The 26849-nt window shown below is 41.8% G+C and overlaps 1 protein-coding gene and 2 non-coding genes across 4 annotated transcripts in view; all 3 read left to right on the forward strand.

The window, feature by feature from the left end:
• Positions 1–26849, forward strand: part of UST (uronyl 2-sulfotransferase) — a 313075-nt gene that overhangs the window by 230128 nt on the left and 56098 nt on the right. The window lies entirely within an intron of this gene.
• On the forward strand, positions 11203–11278 carry TRNAC-GCA (transfer RNA cysteine (anticodon GCA)). Its single transcript has one exon. It is a non-coding gene; the product is annotated as a tRNA-Cys (tRNA).
• TRNAC-GCA (transfer RNA cysteine (anticodon GCA)) lies at positions 23774–23845 on the forward strand. Its single transcript has one exon. It is a non-coding gene; the product is annotated as a tRNA-Cys (tRNA).

The raw sequence follows: 26849 nt of genomic DNA on the forward strand, positions 1-26849 counted from the left end.
GCAGCCTTGCCCTCTAATGGCTGGAAATTGAAGGACAAGGCGAAATACTTGCGATTGCAAGGAGGATAGAAGCTAAGCAGAGGGAATGGCAGACTATATGGCACCGTGTCGGAAGACTCCTCCCAAAGCGAGACTCCTCCCAAAGCGAGGGACTCGGTGTAAAGTCAGGACCAGCATAGTCTTAAAAAGAAACAACTCAGTGGGTGCTGAGGGAAGGGAAGACAAAAGCATGCTAAGTGCCTTGGAGCTTCTGGGCCATCTTCAGTAGAAATGGTACTATAGATGCCCGATGTCCTGAAATCCAACTGAGAGGTCAGCTCACCTCATAATATTAAAACACTGAGAAGCCTGAAAAAGTTATAGAATAAATAGTCAAGCCTGGAAATTGTGATAGTCTTGGCTTAATAAGTTTTGCAGAGCACACTTAACAATCCACTTTAGTTCCCTTTTATGATTGACTAATCAGTGTCTCAGGCAAGGTAGAAATGACATCAGTATGTCTGGTTTGTCAGGAGTATAATAGGAAGTTTGATTTTATCCCACATGACATTTCCATTATCTAGGATGACAGCCAGGAATGAATGAGCCAGGTGGGGGATCCACTGGCTATAATGTCATGCAACCTCTAGGCACAGACCACTTTTTCTCTGACCCTAAATCCATGCAGATATTCCTGAATTAATGAAAGAATTTTAACCAAATCCTGCTTGATTTCAAGACAAAGCTTTTAAAAAAGTGGCTCCAACTCCGTGTTTCATATTACAAGGAAAAAATACAATGGAATTGTATCAACATTCAGCTAGATGTTTCTATACTCATTTTTTTTTTTTTTGCACTGAAGAGGAAGGTTATATCAGTATGACTTTTAAATGTTACCACTGCCCCTTCACCACTCTGCAGAGTTTTAAACACTCACTGCTAGTTTTTAAAATAAACTAACTTCTTGGATGAGACTTGTTAAGAAAACCAGCAGATGTATAAAAGAAATTATCAAGTTCAATAAGAGGTGGTGGAAACTTTGTTGACAATGAAATCTCACTATGGTTATGGCATTCCATATATGACCCACTACTAATAAGTAGAAACCTGTGAGATTAAGAAAAGCGATCTAAACAAAAATAATAGGGAGTTCCCTGGTGGCCTCCTGGTTAGGATGTCTGGACTTTCACTACCGTGATGCAGGTTCAGACCCTGGTTGGGGAACTGAGATCCCTCAAGCCACCTGGCGTGGCCAAAAAAAATGCCAAAACAAAACATAAGATTAGCCTCAGTCAACCCTGATTACTGCTAATCTTTATTTCTCCAGGAAATTATTACTCGGTGTGAATTATATTTATTTTTTACTTGCTAATATAAATAGTACATTTTACTTGCTAATATGTATTGCTTCTAAAGCCTTCAAATTGTTTCACATTTGTGTATATCTTACATGTTTAACTAAGATGTAATTTTCGTAGATGGTATAACATGATCTCCTCTTTTAATCTCAGCACCCTTCACAGCAACCTGGCAGACATCCAGCCCAACTTTCAGTATACACTAAATAACAGATCCAGATGTGGGCAGAGCATCAGTGTTTATCTCTCCTCTCCACTTGCATGTGCAACTTAAATATATACTGAACACCTACAAGGCATCAGGCCCTGTGATAGGAATAGCCATGGCAAGGTGAACATCCACCCCTGCTTTCTGCCTCCACCACATGCAAAGAAACCCATCTCCTCTTATTATTCTCTTATTAGTGAATGATACCCCTCTGAGTTCAAGAAACTCAGGAGTCGTCCCTGCCTGCTTTCTCTCCCCAAACCCCTCAACCCACATGCAATTAGCCACCAGCTTAACCTGGAATCCTCCTGAAAGCAGAGCCTGAGACAAGGGTTTGGGTGAAGGTTGTTAGAATTCAGACAGGGATCCCAGCAAATTCCAGGAGACAGTGGAGGACAGAGTCTAAGTCTTAGCAGAGTCTAAGTTTGCTAAGCAGAGTCAAAGTCTGCTAAGACTGTCAGTTCTTCCCTCGACTTCGCTCAGATCATTCCCCATCATTAACAAAGTCCTTCTCATGTTCCTCCCAAATATCTACAGTAGCCTCATAGCTGGGCAGCCTGGCTCCCGGTCACCTGCCAACCCACTGTCACAGTGTCTACTGTGCACATCTGATATCAGACTTCCCTGGCTTAAAACTCTTTTGTGTCTTTCTTCTCCCTAGGCATAATGTTAGCCATTGACATTGCTGTATTATCATAATTATTTAGTCGAAAAGCATCATGACTACTTGTAGATCTACAACTATCTCAATAAAAAGACTTCAATGAAAAAAAGCATCACAAACCAAGAGACAAAGGATAGGTTAACCAATGAATAGCACAGGAAAAATGGAAGTGAGAATGAGCCAGTTTTGGAAACAGGACGTGAGAAGCATGGTTTTATTACCATTTGTTTCATTTAGGAAACCAATAAGATTGGAAGGATAGGGTCAAATTATTCAAAGTTTTGAAAGCTGCAGAAAGGACTTGAGAAGTCATCATAGAAGGCAGGACTCACCAAGCTTCTTGAGCCAGGAATTAAATGACACGATGTGAAATGCTGCTTCCAAGTTGTGTGTTAAACTTAGAAAGATCTTCTTCTCTTTGAAGCTATTAAAAGAATTCTCCATGGTGTCTTCCAGGGTTTCAGTTGTAATTCTTATTGTTTAATTTAAAATCTTTGGCCCATCCCAAATTTATCCTGCTATCAACTGTAACATATCAGTTCAAGATCTCTTTTTCCCCAGATGGTTAACAGATTCTCTCAATGACATTTATATAATAATTCATTTTTTCACACTAGCCTAAAGTGACACGTTTACTATATATAATACATTTTTATTTTAGGAGAGATCAATATTTTGACTTTTTATTTTGTTCCATTGGTCTCTGTCTTTAAGTATAGTAACACACAATTTCATACTGTATGTGTGTACACGCGCTTGTGTGTAAACTAGCATGTAATTATATAATATACATCTTATTATATAATACACAATAATATGACTAATATAATTAATGTTATATACAATAACTATTATATGATAAATATTTTACTATTTGATAACGTCTAATTGCTTCTCATTAACCTTTTCCGCAGATGTCCTAGCTCTTTTGTCTTTGTTGATTTGTCTATACAAACTTTAAAATCAGCTTGTTCAGCTCCCTTCTCCCCACATATATCCTCAGAAAACCTTACCATCGTTTATCGGGTTTACATTAAGTTTTAGACTAACATAGGGGGAATTCACATCTTTATGTTGAGTCTTATTATGTGAGAATATATTTTGCCTTTTCCGTTTGTTCAAACATCTGTTAAATCCGTTGAGAGGGAGTGTTATATCCCTTGAGAGTGCTTTAAAGTTCTCTTCATTTAGATCTTGCACAGTTCTTAAGTTTATTTCTTGGTATTTTATCTTTTTTTGTTGTTGTTGCTACTTTTGCATATTATCATTACTGTTAATTAAAGTCTATTTTTATTTTAAACTCCACCAACTTGCTGAGTTCTCTTACTGTTGGTAGATAGATTTTTAGGAAATTCTTTCCAGTTTACCAGCTAACATTATATCCCCAGCTAACAATGATCATGTTTTCTTTCTTTTTCTCAATTTTTATAAATCTTATCCAATTGTTTTTGTTAGTGTCTCTAGAGTACAGTTAAATATAATGGTGATAAGAATCAGTTTCTTATGGGTACCAAATAATTGAAGTAAAATTAGATCGTTAATTGTCTACTTTCATTTATTTTTGTGTTTTTTCTACTAAGCCATAATTTAAAAGATCCAGACTTTTGGAGATTTCATTTCAGGCAGAATATAAGCAGCAGAAATCTCAATGTCTAATGGCAAAAAAAATCAAGGGAAAAAGATAGAATATTTCCTTAACCCTCCACCATCGCCTGCATGTAACTTAGATCCCACTATTAACTTAGCAACCCCTGAGTGACTGCCTTCTCAACAGCCTTTTTCACCCAGATTTGTGAAAGAAAGCCTCATACTTGTGGTAAATTTAGTGTTGGAGTCCTTTCTGGAGGTCTCTGGGCTGGATATGATCTTGTTTCTTTCCCAATGGGTGTGGTTTTCCTGGCAGTCAGCTTCTCCGTGACCACATTTAAAAAGTTATAATAAATGCAGAAAGAGTTCATCCTTCACAAGTTTGCAATACAAAAGAACGATGAAAAACAAGTAGAGGCTGAAGGAAGTATTAGGTTCACATTTTACTTTGCTTTAAGATATGAATAAATATGAAACTGAATGTTGCCAGGTTAAGATCAGCTTTGGCTGAGTGTGGCCCATCTCTGTCAACAAGGCCACATGTCAGTCCGTCTTTTCTGACTTGTGGGAATGCTACTAGAGGACCAGAAAGGCGTTTGCAAGGCCCCTGACCATACCGGACAGCAGGAAGGTAAGGCCTCTTTGCCTGGGACCCTGTACTTTGTTTCTAATTCATCCATTTAAATATAAATGTGGAAACAAGTAAGCCAGGATCCTTGAGAGGAGCCTTGACTGTGGACCCTGGGATGGGTGATGCTTCTTGTTGAAGATCTCCTGCCGTGCTCACTCATCCTTGTGTGATCAGCAGGTTTGCTGATTAATTGTTGTGTCTCTTTCAGTTTGGGAAATTAAGTTGAAGTCAGCAAGTAAACCCCTCACTTGAATTGTTTTGACTTAAGTACGCACGTAAGACTTTGACTTTGTCATTTCCAGCTGCCCCCCTCATTAAATTCAGATCATGAATATCATACATTGAAAGTGAAAGTTATTAGTTGCTCAGCCGGGTCCGACTCCTCAAGACCCCATGGACTGTAGCCCGCCAGGCTCCTCTGTCCATGGAATTCTCCAGGCAAGGATACTGCAGTGGGTTACCATTCCCTTCTCCAGGGGATCTTCCGGACCCAAGAACCAAACCCGGATCTCTTGCACTGCAGGCATATTCTTTACTGTCTGGCCACCAGAGAAGCTCTAATATCACAATGAGGATATGCCTTTTATCTTCGTGAGCAAACCCCAGATGTGACAGCCTGAGTGACAAGGCTTTTACCACTCTCTTCTTGTTTCCTCTGTCCCTTCCAAGCCTGACTGTCAGATATCCCGGCTCCTGATGGGCACATATCTTCCCTCCCTTGTACACATTCCACTTGTTGTTTCCCTGGAGCACATCGTGTAGGAAGGGTTTAATCAAATTTACTGCGTATAGGCAGGAACTTCTCTGTCTTCTTGCCAACATTTCTTCAGCACCTAAAAAGAACGTTTTTCTTTGACTAAAAGGAACAGGGTCTGGCAAGAGAAAGTGCTCAAAGATTATTTGTTGAATAAATGACTAAATGAGTATCTGATTGATTCACAGTTTGATAAATACATGATCATGTCAGTGTATTGGTTTTCCCAGGTGGCCCTAGTGGTAAGAATCTGCCTGTCAGTGTAAGAGATGCAAGAGACATGGATTCTATCCCTGGGTAGGGAAAATCCCCATAGTAGAAAATGACAACCCATTTCTTCTCAAGTTTTTCCCTTCATATAAATGTGCACAGCTGTATTTTATGTACAATCCCTCAGTTGCCTCCAGGCCACAACTGATGATTACCATGGGTTTTTTTCCTAAATAAAATGGATGCTTAGTTGTTATCAACTGAGCCATTGTCTCTGCAGATCTAAGGGCAATTCCCAGGGCACAGCAGATCTTGGAGTTCACCTCTCTATTATAGCTGATGAAATTAAGTTACACCAGTTTAATTAGACTAATATTTTACTATCAACTGCAAAAAGGAACACTTCTGCTAGGTTTAGCAGCTTTGACAAATAGTAATTTTAAACTTGAGGTGTATAGCACTTGCTTATTGATAAGTAAATAAAAATATTATCAATAATCCAGCAAAATTTAATTTTCAGAAATGTTTCTTCCTTGTGAAAAAGCTCTTCTAAACTGGAGAAAGGCATTGTTTGTTTCATACCCTACGCCTGAAGACTACTTTGGTTTCCACTTTTCATCCGGTGTCAGTTTTAGTATTTCAGCTGCTGCTGCTGCTGCCAAGTCGCTTCAGTCGTGTCCGACTCTGTGCGACCCCATAGACGGCAGCCCACTAGGCTCCCCCGTCCCTGGGATTCTCCAGGCAAGAACACTGGAGTGGGTTGCCATTTCCTTCTTCAGCTAAGATACCTCAAACAATTCTCTCTAAATGTTATTCGTGAAGTCAGGCTTCTGCCAGAGCAAAATCTGTATTTATTTACAAAACCACATTTCACATGGAGAATTTTAAAATCCAGTCAAAATGAATGATTTTACATCAAGGGCTGAATAACACCAAGTTTTCAAAAGGCTTTTCTTTTGAGAAATTTAAAGCTTCTCATTAAGTCTTTAGTCTTCCAAAACTGTGCCATTTTCTAAGATAGCCTTATTAGTCTCATTTTGCAAATGCCAAGATTATGCAAAGAAGCTATTAAATATCTTCCAGGGTACTTGACTTAGGAACAAACCATCACTGATAAATTAGAAGAAGAGGCTACAAACAAAGCAAAAAAAAAAACACTTGGCAAGGAGGAAGCTAAATGTAAGAACAGGATTTGTCCTCAGGGCCCTTTAACATGGGGTTCCAGGGAGTTGAGGAAAGGGGGCAGGGAAGACTTTAATTAATCATTGCACTTTTCAAGGCAGAAAAGAAGGCTATCTCATCTCATCCACTCATTTAAGTAATTAGGACTGAAGCGTTAAGGTTGGAAGCACCACATGGAGTTGTCATCGTTACGATGCTGTAAAGGCTAAGCCATATTGGATATTTATCAAAGAAAGTTAATTTAGGAATAGAATGGCACGAATGGGCTTCCCAGGTGGCTCAGTGATAAAGAATCCTCCTGCCGATGCAGATGAGAATTTGATCCCTGGGTCAGGAGGATCCCCTAGAGAAGAAAAGGGCAACCGACTCCAATATTCTTGTCTGGGAAATCCCATGGACAGAGGAGCCTGGTGGGCTACAATCCATGGGGTTGCAAAACTGTTGGAAACCACTTAGCAACTAAACAACATAATAACAACAACAATCATGAACAATGCAATACAGGAAAGTCTGGGAAGTAGCCCAGTGCAATGCTAACTGACTTCAGTTGTGTCAGATTCTTTGCAGCCCACCAGGCTCCTCTGTCCAGGGGGTTTTTCAGGCAAGAATACTGGAGTGGGTTTCCATTTCCTTCTCCAGAGGATCTTCCTGACACGGGAATCGAACCCACATGCCTTATGTCTCCTGCATTGGCACTAGCACCACCTGGGAAGTAAGGGTGGACATTAAGCTCTGGAACAAAATTAGAAAGCCTGAAAGTGATGGTCATCTCCTAAACTTTTCCAATCCATTGCTCACCAGGCTGCTTATTATGACATCCTAGTTCAATTTCATGCTTGTCCAGAAAGGGAAGACACACATGCGTGATCTCATGTAATCTTTCCAACACCCCTCTAAGATAGTTATTATGCCCATTTTCACAGATGAGATGCTAAGGACTACAGGAGTTAAGTCGCTTGCTTAAGTTTACACAGCTAGTAAGAAGCAGAGCCAGGGTTTCAGCATGCTGGAGCTGGCTTGGCCTGGCTCTGAGCAGCTCTTACATTTTCAGGAAATTTTCAACTTATTACTATTTTGGTTGACATCAAGATGGTGGCTTGAATTTGGCCATGGTAGAAATAGTCACACCATGGAAATCTGCAGATGCTATAAATCAGGTCTTTGTTTTTTGGGAAAAGGTAGTTGTTATGAATTTACTGACATATCTCTTATTTGAATCCAGGTCATCTGACTCTAGAGTCGCCCCTCAAACTTCTATGCTACATCAAGGTATATAGTGATTTTCTGATGCATTTCTGACTCCAAAAATTCCTTAAGCCACCTTGTTTCCACTGACTGCCTATACAAGGGTGGTCAGGCCCTGTCATGCCCATGTCCCTCTCTGCGTTCCGCCATCACCACTGTGTGCCCGGCTGCCTTCCTACACAGAAAGTTTCTCCAGGATAAGAAGATAAAATATCTTATACTTGCTTGCATTCCAGCCCCTGCACACCACCCCACTGTTGAGTAGTATTTACTGTGAAAGGTAACACTGATATATGTACTCACCTCTATTGATGATTAGGGATTAGTAGCATCTATGGAATAATTTAGAAAGGTGTTTCATGCAGTTGTATCTGTCACCACTCCAATGAATTCCTGCGTCTTTCATTTATAAAGGTAAATAACTACTGCAAAGTGTGTTTCAACCTCAGGATGACCTTTGAAGAGAACTGTAACGTCCATTACAATGATGTGGTTCATATGCTTCCTGCCTCCTCCCACCCACAGACCAGGGGGTATATTAATTACCTACCTGCCTGGCCACTGGCAGCTTATTGTGAAACTGTGTATCCTCCCAGCTCTGCTCTCTCCAGCCTGGGAAATAAAAATATGCCTGCTGCAATGCAAGCAGGGAGGTACATACGAGCTTTCAGAGTTCCGGACTCTTCTCTCCTTGTGTCATGCGCTCCAGTCTGAGAGTGGAGCATCTGTAGAGACCAACCCAAGATAGGTTAAGATGCAAAGAAGCCCAGGAACTCTGGCCACTGTAAAAAGTGATGTGCCCTACCTGGCCCTGAGATGTCAGAAGACTTGGTCTTCAGGGTCACTTCAAACTGCTTAATACGTGAGTACTAAAAATATTTCTAGTACACATGAACCAGCTAAGGAAGCTGATGCCATGAAATCTGTTTCCGTATGAAAAAATGGGTCTCTCATGAAAGCAACCTTTACCCTCAAGCAAAGATCTTGGAAATCTTTTGACACTGCAAAAAAAAAAAAAAAAAATCTGTAAATCACCACTTCTGCACCACTTCCAGAAATGTTTCTTCCTTGTTAATTTATTTTAAAACACTTTCTTTTTTTTTTTTTTTTGGAGTGCCTGTTATGAGATGGATCCTTTTCTCAGCACTCAGGAACCATTGGGGAATAGAACAAAAATTGCTATTGTTGTGGAGCTCACGTTCAAGTTTTATTCGTTGCTTCATTGGGGAGGTGTGTTCATTTATCAATCATGTGTCATTCAGCCAAACAGGCACTACTCTGAGCCATGTGTAATGGTGGGAGCAACAACCAATGGGGAAACAACATAGACTGTCTAAGGGGAGAGGCAGGCACATGGCCCTTGGGTTCTAGTACCTATGAACATCAGTGGACTGCTCTGGAAGTCATGTGCATGAGGCTTCCAGGAGGAGGTGACACGAGTATTGCTGGATATGTAGAAGGCAGCCAGGACGAGAGGGCATAACTTGAAGCAGCTTGTAGCACAGGAGGAACTGAGGGTCATGAAATTTGCTGTGGCCGAAAGGATGAGGCGGGAACTGGAACCCAAGATTGGACAGATAGGCAGAGCCTGCATCATCATGCTTCATTAATTTCTTTTATTTAAAAGACAGTTCCCTCAGGCTCACTTCTGCTGGTGTTCTCCTTTGAAAGACAGGCGGGAAGCCAGAGGAGACTGCTTCCTTGGCCTCTAACATGCAGGTGTAGACCTGCCAAGTGAGCACTCTGTGTCACACTCCCTGCCTCCTTCCAGCCACACTCCAGTCCCTTTCACCATTATATCTCTTCAAAGAAGACTTCTGTCTGTTCCCTAGGATGCAGCAAGTTCCCTCTTCCACATTGCCCTGCTTCTGGGTAATTCACTGGTAGTTCACCAGCCCATCAGACAGTCACTTAGAGGCTGCGCTTTCCCACCCACATGCTAACATCCCTTTACCACCAGGGAGTGAACCAAGAGTGAGCTTTACAATCACCTCTGTGCCTCTGGAATGGCCCTTCTGGAAACGTGGGACCCTCATCAGTCCTTCACCAGCCAATAAAAATGGGATGATAGATGTCCAAAGTCTTTGAAAATGCAAGAAATACGTAATTCACAGTGCTCTTGTTATTATTTGACACCTATAAACTTCTAAAGAAGCAGTAAATGGCTTTATGGGCTCTTCACGAAGGTGAGGTTCTTTGGCCTCACTGAATGCCCCCCATATAAAAACCTGGGTTAAAAAGTTAAAAGGGCTCAAAAGGATTTAGGACAGTGAAAGGAGGGAAGAATTGAGGCAGAATATTGAAGCCAAAAATTTCAGGCCTTCCCTCTTTGAAGGAGTAGGTAAGCCACAGCAAAAGCCACCTGGGTGGTCTCTGTTACTTTTTATTAACTTCATTACTATTTTACGACACTTGTAGACTGATTTGATAGAAGGCTGGTGCTCAGATATGCAGATGACACCATCCTTGTGGCAGAAAGTGAAGAAGAACTGAAGATCCTCTTGATGAGAGTGAAAGAGGAGAGTGAAAAAGTCAGCTTAAAGCTCAACATTCAGAAAACTAAGATCATGGCATCCAGTCCCATCACTTCATGGCAAATAGATGGGGAGACAGTGGAGACAGTGGAAACAGTGGCTGACTTTATTTTTCTGGGCTCCAAAATCACTGCAGATGGTGATTACAGCAGTGAAATTAAAAGACGCTTACTCCTTGGAAGGAAAGTTATGACCAACCGAGACAGCATATTAAAAAGCAGAGACATTACTCTGACAACAAAGATCTGTCTAGTCATGGCTATGATTTTTCCAGTGGTCATGTATGGATGTGAGAGTTGGACTATAAAGAAAGCTGAGTTTTGAAGAATTGACACTTTTGAACTGTGGTGTTGGTGAAGACTCTTGAGAGTTCCTTGGACTGGAAGGATATCCAACCAGTCCATCCTAAAGGAGATCAGTCCTGGGTGTTCACTGGAAGGACTGATGTTGAAGCTGAAACTCCAGTACTTTGGCCACCTGATGGGAAGAGCTGACTCATTTGAAAGGACCCTGATGCTGGGAAAGATTGAAGGCAGGAGGAGAAGGGGACGACGGAGGATGAGATGGTTGGATGGCATCACCGACTTGATGGACATGGGTTTGGGTGAACTCTGGGAGTTGGTGATGGACAGGGAGGCTTGGCGTGCTACGGTTCATGGGGTCGCAAAAATTAGACACAACTGAGCAACTGAACTGAACTGAACTGAACTAGGGCTTCCCTGATAGTTCAGTTGGTAAAAAATCTGACTGCAATGCAGGAGACCCTGGTTCAATTCCTGGATCAGGAAGATCCACTGGAGAAGGGATAGGCTACCCACTCCAGTATTCTTGGATTCCCTTGTGGGATGCTTCCCTGGTGGCTCAGAGGTTAGAGCGTCTGCCTGCAATGCAGGAGACAGACCTAGGTTCGATCCCTGGGTCGGGAAGTTTCCCTGGAGAAGGAAATGGCAACCCACTCCAGTATTCTTGCCTGGAGAATCCCATGGGCAGAGGAGCCTGGTGAGCTACAATCCACGGGGTCGCAAAGAGTTGGACATGACTGAGCAACTTCACTTTCACTTTCACTTTCAGCTGGTAAAGAATCTACCTGCAATGTGGGAGACCTGGGTTCAGTCCCTGGGTTGGAAAGATCCCCTGGAGAAAGGAAAGGCTACCCACTCCAGTATTCTGGCCTGGAGAATTCCCTGGACTGTATAGTCCATGGGGGGTCACAAAGAGTCAGACATGACAGAGTGACTTTCACTTTCACTTAGGGCATTAAGGGGCCTCCCAGATGGTCATACATTGCAGTGCCCCCTGCAACATGGGAGACCTCAGTTTGATCCCTGGGTCGGGAAAATCCCCTTGAGAAGGGAATGACTGCTACTCCAGTATTCTTGCCTGGAAAATCCCAATAGACAGAGGAGCCTGGCAGGCTACAGTCCATGGAGTTGCAAAGAGTCAGACATGGCTGAGCAACTAACAGTTTCATTTTCAGGGCATTAAGCAGGGGAAAAAGTAACCCATAAGACCCTTACCAAAATAGTGGAAGGCAAAAGTGATTGGTCGTTACACTTGTTCAGATAAACTGAAAACAACTTGGATTGCATTAATAGAAGCATCAGTTGTACTGAGAACAAATGCACAAAAGGAGATAACATGTCACGTGCCTTTCCAGATGAACAGATAACTTGTTAAAGCCAGGCAGCCACATGCCCTCTTCCAAAAAGGAGACATGTAAAACTGAAACATCAAAGCCTGTCCAGGGCCATTAAGCATTCTCATTTGAGAGGTGAAGTCTCTGTCTAATCTAATCTTCCTCAAATGTAAGAGTTAATAAGAAGTTGCCAGTTCGTATGGTAAATAACAGCCTTTCCTGAGCTCTCGGTAGTCGATGAGTTTTTACTTTATTTATTCTCATTGTCGTATAGTCACTAAATCGTGTCCAGTTCTTTCAACCCCATGGACTGTTCAATGGAGGTACGTTTACGTCAGTGAAAATCCAACCAAAGAAACAATGAACCCTTTGTGAAGAAATGTAACATTAAAAAAAAAAATTAATGTATGAGGTTAGGAAAGTTCAAAGACTTTTTCCTTCTTTGTTCTTTTTAATATTTTATTTGGAGTTTGGCACTAGAGTCAGGACAACCCATGGTAACAAAAAAAGACTTTCTTATTAAAAAAAAAAAGTACTATATACCAAAATATTTTTTCTTTTTAATCTATTATATTTTAATTCCTTCTTTTATTTAAAAATATTTATATCTGTGTGGCAAATTTATGATTATATTTTCACTTTTTGCTTAATCATATATTCTATAATAAGCACAGGTTAACTTTGTAATAAAAATATTGGACGAGTAAGACTAAGGTTTGACACCAAGGAGATCTTTCTTGCTTTTGAACTCAAATAGTTAAGCAAATTAGTATAGTAAGATTGAGAAGCCAAAGAAAACATTCAGGCACAAGTTAACTGAATGCTAGTTCTCCATTTAGCCATTTTCCTTGTTCACATTGACGCCAGGGTGTTCTCATGGATAAAATTATAATCCCAGATATTCAGACTTTCAGATTCATATTTTCCGTCTCAACTCACGGAAGCTTTATGTGGGGGGTTTTGCAGAAATTTCTCCTTGTGCTTCAGTCATTTGCCTTTTCCCTGTGACAGCCAGTAGAGAACAGTAGTACAGGCTGACCATCCCCAGGCCCTTGGGAAACAGTGCTAGGAGGCTCTGTATTCATGGATTGAGAAGTTCTGTTAAAGCACCAACTTCTTTCTAAAACAATTTGGATCAAACAATGAGACTAGTTGCAAACCACAATATTTATAAGAGGTGTAAATTTGAAGTCTGCAGTGGTATACTTTTAGGAGTCTAAAGTAAAAAATGGAAAGAGGAGAGAGGGTGCCAAGTCCACTCAGTTGGGTGTGGAAGCTGATGGTACTTCCTCATTCATTCGAGAAATACTGGCGGAACATCTGCCCTTGGCCAGGCACCTTCTAAGCCCTGGGACTTCTGTGAACAGGATAGAGTCCTACCTCTCTTGGAGCTGATACCTTACTGAGACAAAACAGATAGTAAACAGACAGACAAATAATAGTCAAACACTTGCTCCTTGGAAGAAAAGGTATGACAAACCTAGACAGTGTAGTAAAAAGCAGAGATAACACTTTGCCAACAAGGATCTGTACTGTCAAAGCTGTGGTTTTTCCAGTAGTTATGTACAGATATAAGAATTGGATCATAAAGAAGGCTGAGCACCAAAGAACTGATGCTTTTGAACTGTAGTGCTGGAGAAGACTCTTGAGAGTCCCTTGGACTGCAAGAAGATCAAACCAGTCAACCTTAAAGGAAATCAACCCTGAATATTCACTGGAAGACTGTTGCTGAAGCTGAAGCTCTAATACTTTGGCCACCTGATGTGAAGAACCAACTCACTGGAAAAGCCCCTGATGCTGGGAAAGATTGAGGGCAGAAGGAGAAGGGGGCAACAAAGGATGAGATGGTTAGATAGCTTCACCGGACTCAATCAACACAAGTTTGAGCAAACTCCAGGGGATAGTGAAGGACAGGGAAGCCTGGCATGATGCAATCCATGAGGCCTCAAAGAGTCAGACTCAACTTAGCAACTGAACAACAACAGTGGTAAAGAATCCACCTGCCATTGTGGGAGATGCCAGAGACTCGGATTCAATTCCTGGGTAGGGAAGATCCCCTGGAATAGGAAATGACAACCCACTCCAGTATTCTTGCCTGGAAAATCCCATGGACAGAGGAACCTGGCAGGCTACAGTCCATGAGGTCACAAAGAGTGAGACACAACTGAGCAACTGAGCACACAGCATTAGACCCACTAAATATCTAACACTAGGTATTAGGGAAATCTTGTTTTTAATACTTTAAACAAGCATGTATGTTACCATGAGGTTTCAGTATTTTAATAAATATTTCAATGTATTTGGTTTCCTTCCTACTCTATGTGTTTTATTTTATACATTTAAGCACATTGATCTGAGAAGTGTGTCCTTAGACTCCAGCAGACTGCTAGAGGTCAACAGGAGGGCTTTATGCACACTTCCCCTATCTCTTCAGAGAGTTTAAAGGGCTGAAATTTACTGCAACGAGTAGTTTCCACTGCTCCTTCAAACCTTCTTAAGCTAAAAAAAAATTCTTTTGAAGTGTGTGCAGTTGAGTACCATAATGTCCAGTCAAGTCTGGTCCACTATCTTGATTCATGCTAATGAGCCAACCACTTACCACTACAGTTTTGCACATCAGCACAAATGTTGACACCATCAAAAAGACAACACCTTAGTAAGATTCTGAAGATAGTTTTGATTTTGGTATCCCTAAAGGGATCTCAAGTCCCGCCAGCAATCTGTGGACTTCACTTTGAGAACCACCAGGCTAGATTAAGTGTCAAGTACAGAAATTCTTTTAAGCACTTAAAACCACCCCAGGGACCCTATTTGCATAAAAATGTTGGTGGTGGTGGTTATAGTTTTCTATCCAACTCTTTGAAATAGAAGTTTTACCCAAGTTTGCAAGGGGGAGTTTTTTTCAATCTCAGTCAAAAATAATCTTCTGTTGACATTTTTGGGTGGGCCAGTGCTGAAATACTAGTCAGGAAGTATCTCTTACAACAGAGACAGATGGCCCTGTCAGTACCCAGTACGGAGGAGTCTTCACCTCCTTTGTGTCATGAACCCTTTTAGCAGTCCAGTGAAGCCTACAGACCTCTTCTCAGAATAATGTTTTTAAATGCATAAAATAAAATACTTAGATTACAAAGAAAACAAATCATATTGAAATACAGTTATAGCCAGAGACTGCTTTGCAAGGGTGGGGGCATCTCTGTATTCCAAGTTAATAGACACCTTCCCTCAGTCTTTACTGACAAGGAGAAACAGCTAGGGATGACTTTTTTTTTTTTTTTTAATGCACTTGTTTCCATGTTAGTTAACATCTGAAATCTCCAAATTCTGACTGTCAGTGAAATAGATTTAGACCTAACGAGTCCAAAGCAAGAATGTGGAATAAGAAGTTTCTCCTCCACCTTCTATAAGACCGAGCAGTACATGACTCCTGCTAAATACAGACTCTTTTTTATATATATTTTATTTTTTAATTGGAGGATAATTGCTTTACAATGTTGTGTTAGTTTCTGCTATACCACAAAGTGAATCAGCTATGGATATACATATTTCCTCTCACTTTGGAGCCTCCTTCCCACTCCCACATCCTCGAGAATGGTCCTGAGCTGTAGGTAGGAAGATCTTGCTTACTGCCTTGCTAATAGTCTAGGACTATCAAGAATTCTCTGCTAGAGTTTTCTCTAAAACTCTAAGAATTCTCTCTAAAGTTTTAATTAGTTAGTCTTAGTCGCTCAGTCATGTCCAACTTTTTGCACCCCATGGACTGTTCTCCACCAGGCTCCTATGTCCATGGAATTCTCTAAGCAAGAATACTGAAGTTGGTAGCCATTCCCTTCTCCAGGGAATCTTCCAACCCAGGGCTTGAACCAGCATCTCCTGCTTCAGGCATTCTTTAATGTTTGAGCCACCAGGGGAACCTCTTTTTCAAAAAAAGAATTGTTTCACATCAATAACTCCCTTCTTTTTCTCTGCTCCTTAAATCAAAGCAGGATCCTTAGGCTTTTGAGAAGCTACCTAACCTTTAGTGCTAAAAGTAGAGAAGCAAAGAATTTACAGTATGGTTACCTTAAGAGTAAAATCAACCATAACCCCATGGTGAAATTTTCCACTCTTCTGGTGAAAGGTTTGTGAATTATTTAAAATAACCCACGTATCCCCTTCCATAGAAGAGAATGTTGGTGCTGATAATTGAAAACAGCTGATAATCCAGAAATCCATTATATTTAATTTTGGAATTAATAACAGTATTCTTGCATCGTGATCTCCTCTGATTGTGTTTTTCTTGGGCTAAGGTTGAAATGAATTCTCATTCTTTGACTTAAGGGTGGAGAGGTAAGCTGGTGGTTTGAAAATATCCCAAGAGTAGGAAGCCAGCCTGCGATTTTAAATTTGCCACAAATAATCCACCAGGTGGATAATCACTGCTTCTTTAGTCAAGGGTTTCATTGTGGTCCTAGTAAGTTTTTCATGAAGTAAATCATGCCGCCTCTAAACCACAGCACCCCTTCTGGGCCCCACCACTAGGCTCTTTGCGTTTTCACCCCACTTTCCTTACATTTCTCACTGCATAATTTTCCTGTTAGGAGTGAGCAGAACCATCGAGTCTTATATTTCCGCAACTGCTTTATCCAATGGTGCCGAATCCTTGAGAGTCCTTAATCAATGCCTTCAAATCTCAAGCCACCTATTCACTCTGGGGTTCTTTCTGTAGTTTACAAAGCATTTTCAAATGCACTTTCTCTAATCCCCACAGCCATCCTATGAAAGAGGTGCTACTATCCTTTGAACTTGTGGGCTCAGCGGTTGCAGTACATGGGCTTGGTTGGGCCATGGCCTGTAGGCTGTCAGTTTCTGGACCCATGTCCCCTGCATTGGAAGGGAGATTCTTAATCACTGGACCACCAGGGAAGTCCCACTCACCTTATTTTATAGACGAGGAAACTGATGCTCACAAAGGTGAAGCATCTTGCCCACTGTGATCCAACTAGTAAATAAGAGACCAGGACTCAAACTCAGAGCATCTGACGACAAATCCAGATTTCCTTCTCTGCCCCACAGCTCTGTCCCATAACTGGTCTAGTGTCATTAAAATCCAGCTGTCCTTTATCTACCAACGTTATTCTTGTCAGAAACATAGGATGGCAAACCATAAGATCCTATATTTTTTCAGGGAGTACTCAAAGTGGAAACGGCAATGGCTAAGCCAGTGGGACGTAAACTGGTCAACTGTGAGTCCTATTGACCTGCAGACATGATTGCTTCACTCACAATTTTTGTTTTATGAGTGAAATTAGGAGATTTCACACAAAAATTCAAATTTCTTGCTCTGCTTGGAAAATCAGATGATTGGGCGATCCCTGGCACAAAATCCACGCGGCAGTGACAGGCTTGAGCAGAGTAGCACCCACCCCCTCCAGACAGTAGGTGGGCTTTCCCAGTTTGCTCCAGGCTTTTCCACTCAGACAGCGTGGACGGGTACAGGGCCCCATTCGTGCATCCATGTGATCTGACAGCACTAGTGGGCACTGGGGTTTGCCACCCCTGCTCTAGAACATTCTTTCCTGCCGACCAGGTATGCACTGTCTATAACACAGGGCCCAGTATATATTGGAAGCCCAGTAAGGACAGTGTTGAATGAGGGCTATGTATCTTGTAATAGTAATTAAATCGTACACCTTGAGAGCTGAAAATGTTTATCCTGGTCATTACAAAGAATTGGTTCTAACCACCTAAGTCATCACAGTTGATTGTGCCTTCATCAGTTGTTCATGGTGAGAGAGAAAGAGAGAAATAACCCTTCCTTCCAAATATGTTTAATCAGTTTTTCACCAGGAAGACTCTGCCTTTCTTCCTACATATTCTTCCATGTGTGTGTCTAAATGATAAGCATACTTAAAAGTTTAGTCTGTGGAAATGATCTTTGCATCTTTGGTGTGACTCATATGTTTTAAATTGAGGTGATAAAATATTTGCTTTTCTTTGCCTTTGGTTCTCAGTTTTAGAGACTTGGAGGAAAAAGTATCTGGGAAACTTTGATACTTTAAAACTTTAATAGTCCTTCATTTCAATAAATGTTTTTTTATTTATGTGGGTAGATAAGTATACCCACTTACAGTATAGTGATTTGAAATTTTTCATTCTTTATAGAGCATTAGTCTATCCCATGGACGGAGGAGCCTGGTAAGCTGCAGTCCATGGGGTCGCTAAGAGTTGGACACGACTGAGCGACTTCACTTACATTTTTCACTTTTCATGCATTGGGGAAGGAAATGGCAACCCACTCCAGTATTCTTGCCTGGAGAATCCCAGGGATAAGGGAGCCTGGTGGGCTGCCGTCTATGGGGTCATGCAGAGTTGGACATGACTGAAGCAACTTAGCAGCAGCAGCAGCAGTCTATCCAGGGACAGATAATACATCGAAAAGAGGAAGAACATCAATAATTGAAAGGAAAAGGAAGTAAAAGAAAAAATATCATAACATAGACCTTAAAAAATAAAAATTGGGGTTTACATTGATTTGTTAAATGTCATCTCTTAGACACAGCTGCACATAATAAAAATATGAGAGAACTGATTACAAGAAGCTTTGAGAGACATTCCCAATAACCAGTGTGAAAAAAGGGACTCATCTTGTAGCTTTTTTTTTTCTTGAATTCTATGTAGTTACATTTCATTCTGGAGCAGAAATAATCCAGGGAGCAGGAGCAATGATAGGATCAGAAATGAGGTCTCCAGGCAAACTTGGATGGAACATTTGCTAAGTCACTTCAGTCGTGTCCGACTCTGTGCGACCCCATAGACGGCAGCCCATCGGGCTCCCCCATCCCTGGGATTCTCCAGGCAAGAATACTGGAGTGGGTTGCCATTTCCTTCTCCAGTGCATGAAAGTAAAAAGTGAAAGTGAAAGTGAAGTCGCTCAGTCGTGTCCGACTCTTAGCGACCCCATGGACTGCAGCCCACCAGGCTCCTCCGTCCATTGGATTTTCCAGGCAAGAGTACTAGGGTGGGGTGCCATTGCCTTCCCCGGAACATTACAAAGGTGAAAGTCTGAAGATTCATAAAGGTCTCTCACCCACCAGGAAACAGTCCAAGAGGCCTTAAAGTCATAAGAGAAAGAATGTGAATGAATGAATGCATGAACAAACAAACTACAAAAAAATAAAGCTCAGGGCAAAATAAGGCAGTAGGAAAAAAAGGCATTTGACTGAGGGTGCAACTATTCTTATAGTATTTTTTCTGTTTTTCTGTGGTGCCGCGGCCAGCACAAGCAAGAGTTGCACCTGCACAGGGAGAGAACGGAGCGTCCCCGCTAAGAAAAATAAGAGAGAGACAAAAGATGGGGTTGAGAGGATCAGACCACAATTGGCTGATGCCTTTCTTTATTAGGCTATAGTATTTATAGGATAATGTACGTGACTTAAGACATGTACAGGATTATTTTTTAACTTCAGGATACAATCACTAGACCCCTAGACCCTTACCATTGTGTACAGAGTATAATAAGTAATCTATCTTCTATGACATGTTGCAGGACACCCTGACCTTAAGGGCTGTAAAAAACTCTTCAAGGGTGGTGGGACAGGGAGCTTAGGAACAATGCTTAAGGCTCTGCATACCTGCCGAGCAGCTCCCAAGACTTAACCCTTCACGGGCAGTCCCCCGCACTGTGGTTTTTTTTTTTTTTTTGGTTTACATTTCACTACACATTATGGAAAATTTCAAATATTCATATAAAAGAGAATAGTCCGGTGATCCTCCATCACCCAGTCAATTCATAGTCACTCATGATTAGAGGGTCTCAAGAAACTGAAATTTCCAGTGCATTTAAAATAATCATTCTGACTATTTAGTTTCAATTTCTCTTTTTTAAATCTGTTGTGGATTCTTTATGACCTTCTGAGCTGGGACTGTGGGGCCACAGAAAGGAGAGGCTGGAAGCCTAAAAAAAAAATCCACAAACATGTTGTTTATGCCCTGGATAACCAGAAGTTCAAAGTGTGACTTTTGTGGTTTGTTTTGGCCTCATAGGCCAAAACTATTAGACTATTGGATGTGAAAGAAAGGAGAGGGAATGCTGAACCTCTTCAGCTGAGAAGGCAAAATCATCAAAATTCTATGAGGTTAAGACAGTTGCTGTGGCTTTTAGAAACTTGTGTGGCCCAAAGGAGTCATAAGTCATTTTTATGGTATAAAACCCTTGAAGAACATACTTGGTTTCCCAGGAATGCCTGCCATTCTTATACTCACAAAAGGCTCATGTCCCTCAAGAAGCTCAGTTGGAACCTGATTGGTCTGCTCAGCACTGCCCCTGGGAAATACTGAACCATGTAGGGACTTAGCCCATCTCTGAGGCTTCTTTTAACAGGTGAAATGAACAGATATGAGCTGCATGATGCATTTCTTTCCAGTTCATAATTCAACTTTAAAATCTGCAATGGCCCTTCTGGTCCCTGGCCTAAGTTTTAACAGCATCTTTTCCTTCTGGGGTTACATAGAAAGCAGTCAAGAGTTAAAATGTATTTCCATGGTCTTGTTAAGATCCAGAGTGGGGAAGCTATAGATCCTTTAGATCCCCTGGCCATCCACTCAAATGATACTGTACTACCACCCCTACAGAAAGCCCACAGAATGGTGACCTGTCTGTTTCCTATGTGACTCAGTAGGAGAGAGGGGGAGTAGACCTCTCCATAAACCCAATTTCCTGCTTATTTTAAATGTTTGATCCACATCTCAACTTTAGTCATATTAGAAGGTCATTGAGCCCCATTGACTGTGTGCTTCCAAATAGAATCAACATAGCCCCTTTCTGCAGGGACTGCTGCCATCCCTAGGCCGGGCTGAATGCTCAGGGCAGAACCAGCCTGGGATCAGGGGGCTGGTTAGCCATGACAGCACTTTCAGAGCTCACGGCAGAGCTGCCGGTGGCAGAGGTCCACCACGTGGATCTTTCTGGGCCTTGGAGACTAGGATCACAAAATCCCAAAGTCATTATTCCTCTAAATGGAGCGCACATCTGGAAAGTACCTTTTCTAGGAGGGGGTAGGATAGAGGTCATTTAATGACATTTCGGTCTTCCAGATGTCTACTAAAAAAAGTATCCACAATGATCTATCAGTATCCACAATATCATTTAAAGACTTTTTGATTAAAATGCAACAGTGCTTGCTTTCTGGGTTTCACTTTGCTGCTGAATTTTTTATGATGCTGTTTATTGAAAAGCAGCACTGTCTTCTGAAAGCTTTGACCAGATTCCCATGGTGATTTGCTAGGCATAGCACAATTCAAATTAAGATTTCATCATCTTCAAAGGCTACTTTTATGAGCTATAAAAGTGCACCTGCCTGGCCCTGCGTGGGTGCCATAATACAGAGGAGAGGCATGAAGCTTTTCTTCCAAAAGTTTAGAGCCTGTATCATACTAATAAAGAAAACCTAGAGTGAAGATTACACCATTTTCATGTTTGTGGTTTACTTCAAATATTGGAACTTTTGGCAACACTTAAAGCAATTAAAAGACTCAAAGTAATGCCATTATAATAGAATCATTGCTATGATATATTAATGTCTTGCAGGGTCTGTAAGAAGAATCCTCAGAACTCACACTGTTTGAGGTCTGGCTTAAACTGTGCTCTGGCCCAGTGCCTCTGACATCCTTATGAAGCAGAAATGATCACATTTCAATAAACATGTGATCTTGCTTTGGCATGGCCTTGACATTTTACCAAAATTCTTTCCTCTGACTCAGCAAGATGCACTCCTTATATCCATTCCCCACACTTCTGCACTCAGGACTCCTTCCAGTAGAACTTCCTGCAGGAAAAAAAAAAAAAAGGCATGAACAGCCCATGCAGGACCCCAGGCAAGATGGTATACTGATTTTATGCTCCCTGGACCCCCAAACACATAACAATGATAGATAGAATATTTAAAAAGGACATACAAAGAGTGCCCCCAAGGCTGGAACAATACCAGAGGAGTGAGCAGCGGTGGAATCACAGGCTGGCTGATCTCTGGTCCAGAATCAGGTGGTGGCAGCCACGCGTTGGGCTCCCTGTCAAGATGGAGGCCAGCACCACGCTCCATGCCACAGCCTGAGGTGGGCAGCCATACTTCCCTCACTCTCAAGCAAAGAAAGCCAGACAAAGAGGCCACTGCCCTGTCACCGCGACTATGGCTTTTAAAGGGTAACCCTAGAGAGGGAGTAAAACAAAGTCACGGCCTCATAAGTGGGAAGTGAACCAAATTCTTCCTTCTTGGTAACCAGATCTGTTATTCCCATTATTCCCATCAGAGACCTAATAGCCCTCTCTACCTCTTTTTCGTGAGTCTTCCTTCAACTAGTCACTGAATTCAGTTCTCATGATTTATGATTCTATAAAAATTTATGCCTGAAAATTTTTTCAAAATGAACTTTCATTCCCTATGAGAATATCCCCATTATTCTCATAGGATAGGAACTTCAGATGAGACCTGGTCCTGGTCTGGTGCCAGGAATCCTGATAGGAGTAACTGCAAAACCAGTACAGAAGAACAGGGACTGGAAGGAAGAGAGAGAGGGTGACAATGAAAATGAATCTCCTACTCAAAATGAGCCTACAGGCCAAATAATCCAGGCAAGCACATGAAAAAAACTCTAATACCGAGAAAAGCAACAAAATCTACTGCTGAGACAGAAATTCATTCCAGTTATCTTTACAGAACAATCTGGCAGAGACTTTAAAATAAGTATGCCTAGGAGGTTGGAAAGATAAAAGTGTGAATAACTTCCACGAAGAGCAGGAAATTAAATGACAAACACTTGAAACAAGAACATCATGATATTAATAAATAATTAATAATAAATCTTGAAAATGAAAAATATGGTAATTGAAATAAAAACTTTATGGTCATGGAAATAAAAGCTTAAGAAATGTAATAAACTTTGAACTGAGTAGAGTGAAAGAGGAACTTTATGAATTAGAAAATAGGCATGAAGAATTGATCAAAACTTCAATTCAGAAATGTCAAGAGAGAGAGAGAAAGAAACAGACAGAAGGAGCACTTAAAAGATGTGGGAAAGGTGGTAAATTTCCAACAGTCAGTCAATAGGAGTTTCAAAAAAGAATGGTGAAATGGTAGGGAAGCAGTATTTGAAGCTATTGAAAGATAAAATAGTCTAAAATCGAAGGTGTGATTCTTCAGACTGAAAGCATACATAAGAACTGAACAGAATCAACAAAGTCAAATTTATACTCAAATATTTTGAAATAAAGCTGCAGGATATCAAGGAAAAGGAAGACAAGCAGATGACTAGTGAAAGAAGCATAGTTAGGCTGAGAATCAGATTTCCCATCAGCAACAGTAGATACCAGAGGACAGTAGAGGAATATCTTCAGAGTGCTGAGGAAAATGATCGTCAACCTAGGATTTCATAGGGGCTTCCCAGGTGGTGCTGGTGGTAAAGAACCCACCTGGCAGTGCAAGAGACAAAGAAGCATGGGTTCTATCCCTGGGTCGGGAAGATCCCCTGAAGTAGGAAATGGTAACCCTGGAGAATCCCGTGGACAGAGGAGCCTGAAGGGCTACGGTCCATAGCGTCGCAAAGAGTCAGACACGACTGAAGCACCTTAGCAGGCACACACGCAAAATCAGATTGCTTTAGACTATATCAGGGCATCATAGATGTAAACTTCATAAGACAATTCTGGCTGAACGTTTAAAATCAGAATCCCAGGTAAAGTTTATCTTGTGTTTCATTTCTAATCAACAGCATCAAGGAATTAATTGCCCTCTCTACCTCTTCAGGGGCGTCCCTGGTGGCTCAGACGGTAAAGTGTCTGCCTGCAATGCAGGAGACCTGGGTTCGATCCCTGGCTTGGGAAGATCCCCTGGAGAAGGAAATGGCACCCCACTCCAGTACTCTTGCCTGGAAAATTCCATGGACAGAGGAGCCTTGTAGGCTATGGTCCATGGGGTCGCAAAGAGTCGGACACGACTGAGCGACTACACTTCTACCTTTTTCCTGAGTCTTCCTCCCACTAGTCGCTGAATTCAGTTCTCATGATTTATTATTCTATAAAAATTTATGCCTGAAAAATTTTTCAAGATGGGCTTTCATAAAATGTCCCACTTGTATAAAATTTAAGGTATCCAAAGATTTCATAAATCCACTGGGGCTAACCTCTGCTTAAAGACATTCTTGATGCAGATATGCCAAACGTTATATGTAGAAGGAAAGGAAATGATTATTAGCCCCAAAAATTGCAATTATGAAAAGGAGTGACTGATAATGAATTCCACTTTTACTTTTGAAAATGTTTGTACAAAACTGGGTTGGGCCCAGTGTTTTTACACTAGGATCTGTAGACATTTATTTGCCTAATAAAATAACCACCCAGGCTGGCAAAGCTCTGCATACTTGGCAGTCCCTTCTGCCCAGGAGCCTGGAACAGCATTGGCCCAGCAGGTGTGGCTTTCAAAAGGTTCAGAGGGTTGAATTCAGGAAGTCTGCCCAGCACTCCACCTGTGTACAGTGCGCCTTCCCGAAGGCCAGGTTCATTCCCAGCTTTCCTTAGGTTCAAAATACCTCTATTCATTCACAATTGATAATGAAAACTAAAATAACCAAGGGATTGACACTGTACACCAAAATTATAACATTTCTTTTCAATAAAAGAGGCCATATATTTTTAAAATTAATTTATTTATTTTAATTGGAGGCTAATTACTTTACAATATTGTAGTGTTTTTTGCCATATATTGACATGAATCAGCCATGGGTGTACATGTGTTCCCCATCCTGAACCCCCTTCCCACATCCTTCCCCATTCCATCCCTCAGGGTCATCCCAGTACACCAGCCCTGAGCACCCTTTCTCATGCTTTGAACCTGCACTGGCGATCCGTTTCACATATGGTAATATACATGTTTCAGTACTATTCTCTCAAATCATCCCACCCTCGCCTTCTCCCACAGAGTCCAAAAGTCTGTTCTTTACATCTGTGTCTCTTTTGCTGCCTCGCATTGTTATCATCCACTTTTGACCTGTAGAATATAGATACTCTATAGTGTTTAACACTATTGTATACATATGAAACCTACTTTTCTGCTTGCTGGCATGGGTTTGGTAACCCTAAAGGGTGAGGTGGTGGTGGTTTAGTCACTAAGTTGTATCCGACTCTTGCAACCCCATGGACTGTAGTTCGCCAGGCTTCTCTGTGCATGAGATTCTCCAGGCAAGAATACTGGAATGGGTTGCCATTTCCTTCTCCAAGGGAATCTTCCCAACCCAGGAATCAAACCTGGGTCTCCTGCATTGCAGGCAGGTTCTTTCCCAACTGAGCTATAAGGGAAGCCCAAAGGGTGAGGTAGGGGGAAGAACAGAACTCTCAACATCTTGGGCCTTCAGAAGGAAAGGAAGAAGAAAAAATGTTTTCCTAGACTGGTGATTTTTTTCACAAGCTGCTCTTTGATCATAGGACCCAGTCATGATCCAGCTAGTAAGATCTGACTTCTTGGGCCCTAGGATTGGAATCACCTGCTTATGCAGGGCAATGGGATGGGTGGGGTGTTGGGGGGCTCTTGCTAGCTGTTCCAATATCTTGAGCCTCTGTGTGCTGGTCTGAAATAATGATTTTCAGATTTAGAAACTTTGTATCAACTGAATCCTTATAAAAAGCCCAATACATAAACCCAGGCAAAGCACAGCTCTTCCGGTTTGGATAGGGCTGGGGGACCTGGAGTCCTGTCCATCTGGGTACACCTCCCCCACCATGGACCATGTATACCTCAACTTTTCGTTTTTCTGAAACTTCTTAGACCCTTCCTTTCTGGGCCCAGGATTAGCCATAGGATTGGAGAGGGCGTGAGGACGCAAGATCATGGAATGAATGAGAAACATACTAGAGACTCCACTTATTTTGTCTTACTAAATGAGCAAAGTTCCAGGCCCACTGGTAAGAGGTGTGGAGATCTTTTTGATTGGGGACCAAGGACGCTGAGAATGCTGCAAACCACACTATGTAAGTTGCGTGTGCTTTGTCTGCTCAAAGGGTTCACCAGGAGTTGCCTTGAAACTGCTGTCAGGTCCTGAATTCTTCCCCAGCTTCTAGATCCTTTCTTTCTCTACAAGTGGACTGGAAGATGCTAACTCTCATTCTGCCTGGAATGCCGCCAAAACCTGGGCCTCCTATGGGGCCAGGGGAGAAGGAAATCGCAGGCAAGGGAGACAGATGAGCCAGGCATGGAATTCCCTACTGGCACAATGTTGCTGCTCATGAACAGTAACCAGCTTTTCAAAATCTCCCGGAGGTTCTTCTTTAAAATGGAGATTTCTAGCCTGGTCCCCAGAGAACCCGTTTACATTAAGCACTCTGGAAGGCCTGTCTGGAAATTAACATTTTTAACAGGTGCCCTGCCTGGTTGTTATTCCCACTGCATTATCAATAAGAATTCTTCCAAGTTTTTCACCAGGGGGCTGATGTGGATGAATCTGTATTTCAGCTGAGTTAGTGCAGCAACTCTGTGCAGAGTGCATTTGGGCAGAAGAAATGGAAGGGATGCTACGTAGCAGCAGATGAGTTGAGCTGGGATTGAGGTGTGGAATGGGTTGGCGAAACCTTTCAGGGGTCAAGTTGCAGGGTGGGGCCGCTGAGTGCCGTGGAGAGTAAGGGTGAGAGAGGAATCAGGGGACCCGCAGGGATCCTGCTGTAGTGCCTGGGGTTTCCGCTGGGTGCTGTGGGGTCTTTGGCGCTTAGTGTTATTCAGCACAGTCCAGCCAGTGAAAATGTTACGGGAGCAAACCAACAGAAGATGATTTTGCTAAAAGATCAAAGTGAAGGAAGATGAACCCACAAAGAAAACCTGGAGGGTGTAAGTGTACACTTT

Source organism: Capricornis sumatraensis, chromosome 13, assembly GCF_032405125.1.
Source record: "Capricornis sumatraensis isolate serow.1 chromosome 13, serow.2, whole genome shotgun sequence".
Taxonomy (NCBI): domain Eukaryota; kingdom Metazoa; phylum Chordata; class Mammalia; order Artiodactyla; family Bovidae; genus Capricornis; species Capricornis sumatraensis.